This window comes from Manis javanica, chromosome 3 (genome assembly GCF_040802235.1).
Source record: "Manis javanica isolate MJ-LG chromosome 3, MJ_LKY, whole genome shotgun sequence".
Lineage (NCBI taxonomy): Eukaryota > Metazoa > Chordata > Mammalia > Pholidota > Manidae > Manis > Manis javanica.
In genome coordinates, this window is record NC_133158.1 from 173,431,561 (window position 1) to 173,440,080 (window position 8,520).

General features: G+C 48.3%; 1 long non-coding RNA gene across 1 annotated transcript; it reads right to left on the reverse strand.

Annotated features, from left to right (window-relative positions):
* Positions 1 to 2,605: 2,605 nt before the first annotated feature.
* On the reverse strand, positions 2,606 to 7,087 carry LOC108407531 (uncharacterized). Its single transcript, XR_001855766.3, has 3 exons — positions 6,820 to 7,087; positions 5,903 to 6,089; positions 2,606 to 5,752 (listed from the first exon to the last, which is right to left on the reverse strand). It is a non-coding gene; the product is annotated as an uncharacterized lncRNA (long non-coding RNA).
* Positions 7,088 to 8,520: the final 1,433 nt, after the last annotated feature.

An 8,520-nucleotide genomic window follows, 5' to 3' on the forward strand; every position in this document is an offset into this window, starting at 1 on the left:
AAAATCTGATACAATGGATTTGTAATTTTAGAACTTGATTTATAATATGAGGATGAAATAATTTTCCATCAATATGAAAATGACTGTGGAAACTTAATTTGTAAGTCAATGGGTTTATAACTGTGTAAGAGTTGTGTAAATATATGGAGAACTATGGAGCTTTGAAAGTTGGTGGAATGTTAATCATTTGATAAATTTGGAACATCGATGAATACACTGTTAGGCAAACTACAGGAGTAGTAACTCTACTTCATCCTCAAAAGCCCTCAAACATTAAAAAATTATTTATGTACATGCTTGGCACCCAGGCCACACTGTGTTGAGGATCCTGTGGGCTTAGCCTATGGCAGAGGGCATGGGAAGGGGAAAGGAGTGAAAAGCCAGCCTCCATCTCAACAAGAGGCTCTCTGCCCCAGCCAGAGGCAGCACCTGAATAGGATACTCATCCCAGGTACCCGCAGATCCTGCCTGTGGCCAGTGGGAGATGCCCTTCTATGGTGAGGGCCACAGCAGCAGAGCAGAAGTCTCTAGGGACCTCAGAGCCATCAGCTGTGATGCCCAACACCTGGCTTCTGGGGTCAGTCTGAGTTCTACTCCCACCATGCGGCAGGATGAAACACAAGTAGACACTAATTAACACCCTGGACACTTCTCTGTTGGGCAGGCAGGGTAGACCCCAGGAAGAAAGAAAAGATGAATTGAGACTGGGGGCTGGAGGGCTTTAACTGGAATGCTGCAAAATGAAATTATACTCCAGGCAGATGAAATGGGATATATTGGTCACTTTTAAATCTGTGATTCAGTTGGAATATTGTTGTTTTGCCCTAAACATCTATTCACTTTTTTCTCCAGGTAGCTGTACCCCACTTCTCTTCTGGGGGACCACCTCTCCTCCATGTTCAGTGACCTGTTCCTACTGCCATTAATCCCTGCCTCTGCTCTACAGGAGGATTGTGATCAGGACCAGCCAGTCTGAGCATCATTTTTAAGCTCTGATGTGAGCCTGGGGTTCTGAGGGCTACCCTATGGGGCACTAGAATGAACCCAACTCAAAGGAAGGCTGCACCTGTGGGCTGACAGGGAGAAGCCAGCCCCTGGACCAAGACAGTCCTGGAGCACTTCCTGGACTCTTAAAATACACGACCAATAAATAAGTATTTTCAGCTTAAATCAGTTTGATTTAGATTTTTAGTCATCTGTTATCAAAAGAGTCCTAACTGTCACAAGTGTATCTGAGGTCTTTGAAGGATCTAGAAGCTTCACTGAGGAAAGCAGCTGAGGAACTGGTAATGTAATCCTGAGAAGAAAAGACTCTACTACTACAAGATAACTCTCTTCATATAGCATGCCGAAGAATGCTCCTGGAAGACAAATGTCCACCCAACGGGCAGATGAGTTTTCTAATAACTAAAGTTGTCCAACAAGGGGACCACCTCCTTTAGATGGAGGAGAATTCTGCATTCGAGGGACAACCCAGTCAAGGATGGATGCTGGCCTGACGAGAATGTCAGCACTGAGATTTCTTCACTGGGTAGGAAGCAAGAATGTCAAGTGACTCTTCTGACTCTGACCATCAAAAGAAATTAGAAGAAGACATCATTAAAAAAAAGTGAGTGGAGGTGCTGCAAAAACTCTACAAAGCCCTCATTGATCAGTGAGAAGCTTTGGTGATAATTCTTTGAATTGGATTTGGTCTGTAGCCCAATGCTACATAGCAAGAGAGTTAACATGGAAGTCAAAGGTTATCACTGGAAAGCCTAGAGAACTAACTACTTCCCTCTCATATAACACAACTTGTTTAAATGGGAATTCTGTATTTGGCTTGGAATGCAGAGTTTGCAAAGCAACTTCTGTTGACTTTGCCAAGATAAGAGTAAAATACGGAAGAGACCAACCAGAAGCTTGGTGGGAATGAAGGATTCTAAATACACCTGCATATATGTGTGACTCTGGCAATGACCAAAGTTTGCTCAGGTCCCACAGCCTGCTACCAATCGGTGATCCCCGCACCAACAGGCACCAAGTGTCAGGTGCTAGAGATTGAGGTGGGTGCAGAACTGTTAGTTTCGTTAGGATGACAGGTTGGTTATTTTCACCACACAATCTACTTCTATGACCTCTTTCTCCCCTGCTCACCCCAACTTCATTGTACTTCAGCCACTTGGACTTTCTTTTGATTTCTCAAACGCGCCTACCCATCCCCATCTTAGAGCCTTCGCTCTTCTCTTCTGTCTACCCAAACACTCAACCGCTCGGCCTTTGTATGGCTGGCTTCTTGGGGTTGTTCAGGTATTAGCTCAAGTGGCACCTCTTGGTGATCTTTTTCCTGACCACTAATCCAAATTAGCAATCCTGTCTCCAGCTTACGTCCCTGCCCAGTAAGAGTCCATCCTCTCCTCACATTGTCCGTTTGATGGTCTTACTGGAATTCATCATGATTGGAAATTGTTGCTCATTTATTTGCAGGTTGTTTTTAGTCTTTTCCTCTCCACTAAAGCATAAGCTCTGTGAGAGCAGGGACCTTATCTGTTTTGTTCCCTGATATATCCTCAGCTTTTAGAACAATTCGTGGCACATGGTACACATGTCATGAAAGCTTGTTGGATGAATAAATGATTGAATGAACATACTCTTTCCCACCTTGACCTTGGAGAAATTTCCTGCCATATAATATAATGTTTTCTTTTATATTATATGAATATAATAGAAATTCATAGGAAGACAGAGAAAGTGACTGACTGAGACTCAGATGGAAAGAGACTCTTTTGTTGAAAGGACTCATCTCTGGGATGGCAACTTGACTTTTAATTGGCCTGGGACCTTGAGGTGGCCAAGGAGGAAGGGAACAACAGGACTTTATCCGGAGCTCAGCCTCTGTGCACACATATAGCATAGTCCACAAGAGTGAACCAGCCCTACTTTTTAAGGGAGCCACTGCTCAGCCACAACCAGCGTACAGAATGCTTACTGCTTGTTCAACCCATTGTCTCTGCTTTGGTCCTCAGTGAAGACATGAGTAGACAGAGCCCTCTCTCCTGCACTCTGTGAAAGCCCAGTGAGTCTTGAACCAAACTCAGCTCTTGAGATGGTTATTGTTTTCCCTCTGGGTTTAGACAAATAATTACCTGCTAGTGTGCTTAATGCCTGAGATAATTGAGAGAGAATGGCTTTTAAAGTCTGAGTGTGCATCACCAAAGCCAGGCTCAGATCACCTTCTGAAGGACTTCCCATGAAGGGAAACTTCTTCCAGGACCTAGGGAGGAAGAGGGCTGTAAATTATTTAAATGAAAGAAGCTGGGAGGAGTACTCTTTGGAATGTCATCCCACAGGCTCTCCTGAGGTAGGAGTGATCTCAGGGCACCCGAAACACGGTGGCCAACAGAGAGAGGGCTGGCTTCAGCCACGTGGGGATGTCTGGATGCAGGGGGTAAGGGGTGTCTTGACCACAAGAATGGGATCTTCAGCCCAGGGCAGACATTTGGGAGTGAGAGATTGCTCATGGAGTGAGGGGGTAAACAGACACCACAGGAACCGTACTCATGAGAAAGGTGGCTCTGGGATCACCTGACCGTGTTTTTTGGCTATAATACTAATCTGTTGAGATAACTTTTATTTCTTGGTTCACTTTTATAACCACCAGAAGCATCAAAATAAGGTCCACCCGCCTTTACTCACTTGTTTAGTCATTCAGCCAACATCACGGACTGGCTGTTATGTTTTAGATACTATTTTTGGTTCTAGGGAATCAATTCTAAACAAGACAGACAGGGTACCTGGCCAAATGAAGAGAGGAACTGGCTTCTCTACTGCACTCCACTCCACTCCACCTATAGAAAGACCTTGCAGTGCAGGGAGGAGATAATGGCCAAAAGGAGGAGGGGAGGGCCAAGCCGGGATCCCAGGCTCCCTGTACCTTGTACAGAACAGAGGCTAGACTTAAGGAAGTCCGGAAAGCAAGGGGACCACAGCTTCGCCCATTTCACCTCCTGCTCAAGCCTTGCTGTTAGAGGCAAGTGGCTCTAGGCAGGTTACTGTTGGCTCTCCTACCCTCAAACCATTTTTTCCTCTCTGCCAACAGCTGGAAAGCCACATGTGGTTTTCCTAACATAGATATTCTCACAAGCTCAGACCCTCCAGGAAGCAGATGCCAAGACGGAGTGGGCAGTGCCAGGGATTTACTGGGTGAGACGACCAAGGAGGAAGGGGCAGAAGGAGCAGGAGCAGGCAGGGGGAGCCTTGGGACGCAATGCTGTTCTGAGCCCCAAGAAAGGACATGGGGAAGGAAAGAGAATTAAGGAGGAAGAGTCTCAGAGCAGTATAGTGCCCAAGCAAATGCTGGCCATCCCAGTTGGGAGCTCTAGAACAAAGACCGCCCATTCGGGAGTCCCGTGCTGGGCAGACATGGTCAGGCCCACGTGCCCTGCTGCGCACAGTCCCAGGCTGCTGCTGTCCAGGAGTCCTTGGGGTGTCTGCTGCTCACAGTCCCTGGCTGCTGCTGCCCAGGAAAGTGTGAGCTCAGCTCCAGCACAGCAACAGACCCCCACTGGCGCTGCAGCTGGAGGCTCTCAACTCCCTGCCCACTGGGACAGGTTCCCTCTTTGGGAGCTGAGTGGCACACTCCCAGGGTCAGCTTGCTGTGGTGCTCTCAGCCACGGCTCCCTTCAGCACTGCCTTGACTGACAGCCAAGGGGGCTTTTCCTTAAGCAGAGCCTTTGTTGTTAGCTGACCTGCACAGACAGGTCCTGGGATTTGAAGAGACACTGGAAGCATTGTCAAGACTTGAGTGCTGCCAGCTACAATGGCTGAATGGACAGCTACGGGCAGGAAGCACAGGTGCTGGAGGGCAGCCCAGCCAGGGAGATGGGAAGTGGCTGACTGCCAGGGACAGCCAGGCTGGACAAGTCAGTGATGCGGAGGCAGGACGACTGTACTGCATGCGTCTCACATCCAGGCAGCCCAGCCCACAAGTTTAGCACCTCTTCCTTGGTCCCCTGTATTCTCATGTGAAATTTGGACACCTCGACTCTAAACACTTATCTGCATCCAATGCTATTGGCCCTTCTGTCCCTCATAGGTTATAAACTGATATTAGAGAAAGAACCTGAACTTTTTTGTGATAAAATATCCAAGAACTAAGCCATATCTATCTTAAAACTAATTTAAAGACAGGTTTCTCAGAATAGTTGAGAACCATCATCTTAGCAGTACATTTAGTCTAATTTGGTAGTTCTCTTAAAAACATCCTGAATTTCACATCTAAGGCTAAGAGGCCCTTGGATAGACCAAAGATTATACTGTATCATGAACTGAGGTGTATGCTCAACTGAAATCTCTGTATGTAAGGTCCAAATATAAATAAAATGAAATAAAACAATTTTGGCCCAACAAGGGGACCCCGTGCCTTCAAGCACCCCACATATTAAAAACACAAACACAAAACATCCTACACATCCACCCTCTTGGTGAGGACCACTTAGAGGCCAGGAAAACCCATCTCCTCACCTTTTGCTCTAAAACCTCAAAACAAAGGTGACTGTTGCTGGGAAGGTGTGGCATTGGTGGTGAGCAGCGTGCTTACAGTAAGGCAAATGAACTTGCCCAACCCTTCCTCTCAGACAGCATGAGTGCAAGAGAGTCTTGCATAACAGAATATAATTCCCCAGAAGTGCTGAGCATTCACTTTCTTGCTTCTCTTCATGTTCCAATATGTGCTTCCAGAAGCTCTCGTTAATTAGTGCCATATTCACAGTGCCTGTATATATGGTGGATAAGAACATTTTGAGATATTAGATAATTCACATTGTTATGTTAGCTGTATTTATAATGTTTAAGTATGTAGGCTTCCATTTGCCCTCTTGTCCTGAACCCCACAAATGGGAGGGATAGGCCTGGACAGTGGTACCTGGTTATCAAGCAGAAGTTAACAAACGGATCCAGGTAAGTTGGGCCACAGTTCATGAAAACATTCCCATGATGGATCATCAGCAAAGATGATAATCCTGCAGCAGTTCCATAAACGCTCCCCGCAGCACTGGGCCCTGTGCTTTGTGCAGTCCTGATCAGCTCTCGCCCTGTCCTGTGCAGTCTGTCTGTGAACAGCAGGGTAAGCACTGTGAGGAGCAGCCCTCATGCCTGGGGTCTCTGCAGCCCCCAGCTGTAAAGGAAAGACCACTTCTTGTTCTCCCCAAGCCCTTGCCCTCCCAATGCACAGACTCCAGGTGCTCTGCAGGTCTGCTCCCGGGATGTCTCCAGGAAGTTTCCAGAGGTCATCTCTGCTGCCTCTAGAGCCAAGCCTCCAACAATCTTCCAGGGCCTCCTCACTCATCTGCAGCTCCAGCACTGCTGCCCCTTCCGCCCAGTGTCCTTATGAGGGCATCTCTCTGCCAATGGCTAGGCTGGAGACCTGACTCTTCCCTTGACCCATTACTCCATGAAGATACATCCCTCCCTCGTTGCTGTTCCATACATCTCCTCACAGAGCTCAGGCTCAGCCTTTGTGAAGAGTCCCTGTTATGTGGCTTCTCCCAGCTCCCAGACATCTTCCAGCGTCAGGGTCCTCTTGCAGCAACCTCCATCTAGCTGACTCCCTTTACCTTGCCCAGTTCCCCAGGAATCTCCATGGCACACACTCAGCCCAGAGAGAGCAGGTCTTACCACTTCTGCCCTACCAATGGGAGTGCTGCATGGCCCCTTGCAAAACAGACATTTAGTCTGCCTGCAAAATGACTCTTTCAAAATAGTCATTCTTCTCAGTTTTAAAGAAAAAGCCATGCGGAGGTCCAATCCCACTGTATACTTTGTTACACATCCAACACCTACCTGCCATCTTTGTAGCTGCGGAAGATCTCCATTTCCAACCTGTCCCTCATAGCTGAGAACACGCAGAAGGGAGGTCAGATCATACATCCAGCAGATGTCGCACAACTCTGAGGAGACATTCTGGAGCCTTCCCCAAGGAACACAAGGCTGCCTGCACATGTCCAAACTGTCAGAGGTGGAGGAAACCATGCAGCAAGGTCCTCTCGTTTCCCAGGTGCACAGAGGGAGAGCGACTGGCCCGGGGCACTCTGGGAGAGAGCAGCTGGAAAGGAGCTCTGACCCCACAGTGCTTTCCAACACAGGAGGTCTGTGGACTCTGTTCCCAGGATATCAGCCCACACTCCCTCCGTAAACAGTAAGGGACTTCCAGGGCCTTTCAACACCCTGAGGGAGGACTTGGCCAGAAGTGTGGGCAGAAAGCTTTGCATAGTTGCCGACCTAGCCACCCTTGTCCGTATCTATCTGGGCCTGAAGCAGAGGAAGGAGGTGTGAGGGCGGGAGAGGGCAGGGACCGTGGGGAATCCCATTGCTTCTGCGGCCTCTCCTCGCTGCCCCTGCCTCCCGCCTGCTTCTGGATCCCTATACCCCTCCTTCCCACTGCAACACATCCTGCCTGGCCTTCTGCACAGTTTCATTGCCTAGGCCTCCTGGTGAGCAGAACAAGGACAAGGTGAAAAGAGGTCCAGGAAAGTAAAGGAAGGGAGTGGCAAGCAGGTGAAATGCATCTGACACAGTGATACAGGTGCCCAGGGAGAAAGGGTTATAGCCCGAATGTTGGCTGTGGAGCTGGAGTTCTCAACCTTGGCAACATACTTGAATTACCTAAGGAGCTTTTAAAAATACAGATGCCTGGGCCCACACAGGGACTGACTTATTTTTTCAGTATAGCCACCTAGGGCAACGGCAGGAGAATGATCACCGAAGGCCTGGTTCGTTAGGAATCTTTATTATGGGCGTCCGAGCATCTATCTAGCGAAAGGCAAAAGCAAAAAACAACAACCACCCACACTTCCTCCAGGGCAGCAGTTTATATAGCATATCCCAACCAATCAGCTGACTGATCATGCGCCAGGTTCAGTCTTATTGGAAACATGTGAAAAGCATGCTATGAGAACGAGCACGGAAATGGGGACAAGCCAATCATGGAGACTTCCTTATGCGCTGAGCTGTAGGGCCAGGAAGGGTGGTGTCTAGGAAGCAGGCGCCATCTTTAGGGCGTTGTCCAGCTAGAGTGGGGCTCAGCCTCGGCTATAGGCCAGGCCCCCACATCTCCCCCTTTATTGTTTTATAACCAAAGGGCTGTCGGGATCATGCCTGTCTTAGGTCGTCTGGAGTCTGCGGCATTCTTACCCGTCCTCAGGCAACAGACAACTTAGGTCTGCACCCTGTCTTAAGTTGATATGCGCAGCTCCCGATCTTACCCGTCCTTGACTACTGATCCAGCATATTAAGCCATACTCTAGGGGAGATGCCTTCCTCTAGCGCTGCCATGGCCTGCAACAGGACCTTCTGTTCTCCCCGTTGCTGTTTTTGTATGGAACAGACTTTCCTCCCAAGCAGGAGGAGGCCCACAATTAGCAATATTCCTATGACACCTACACCTGACCAGGCTTTGGTGGCGTTTAACACAGCTTCAGCTACTTGAGCTACGGAGAGCATCTCTACCTTCTTGGAGCTAACATTCAAAATTTCTAACCGTAG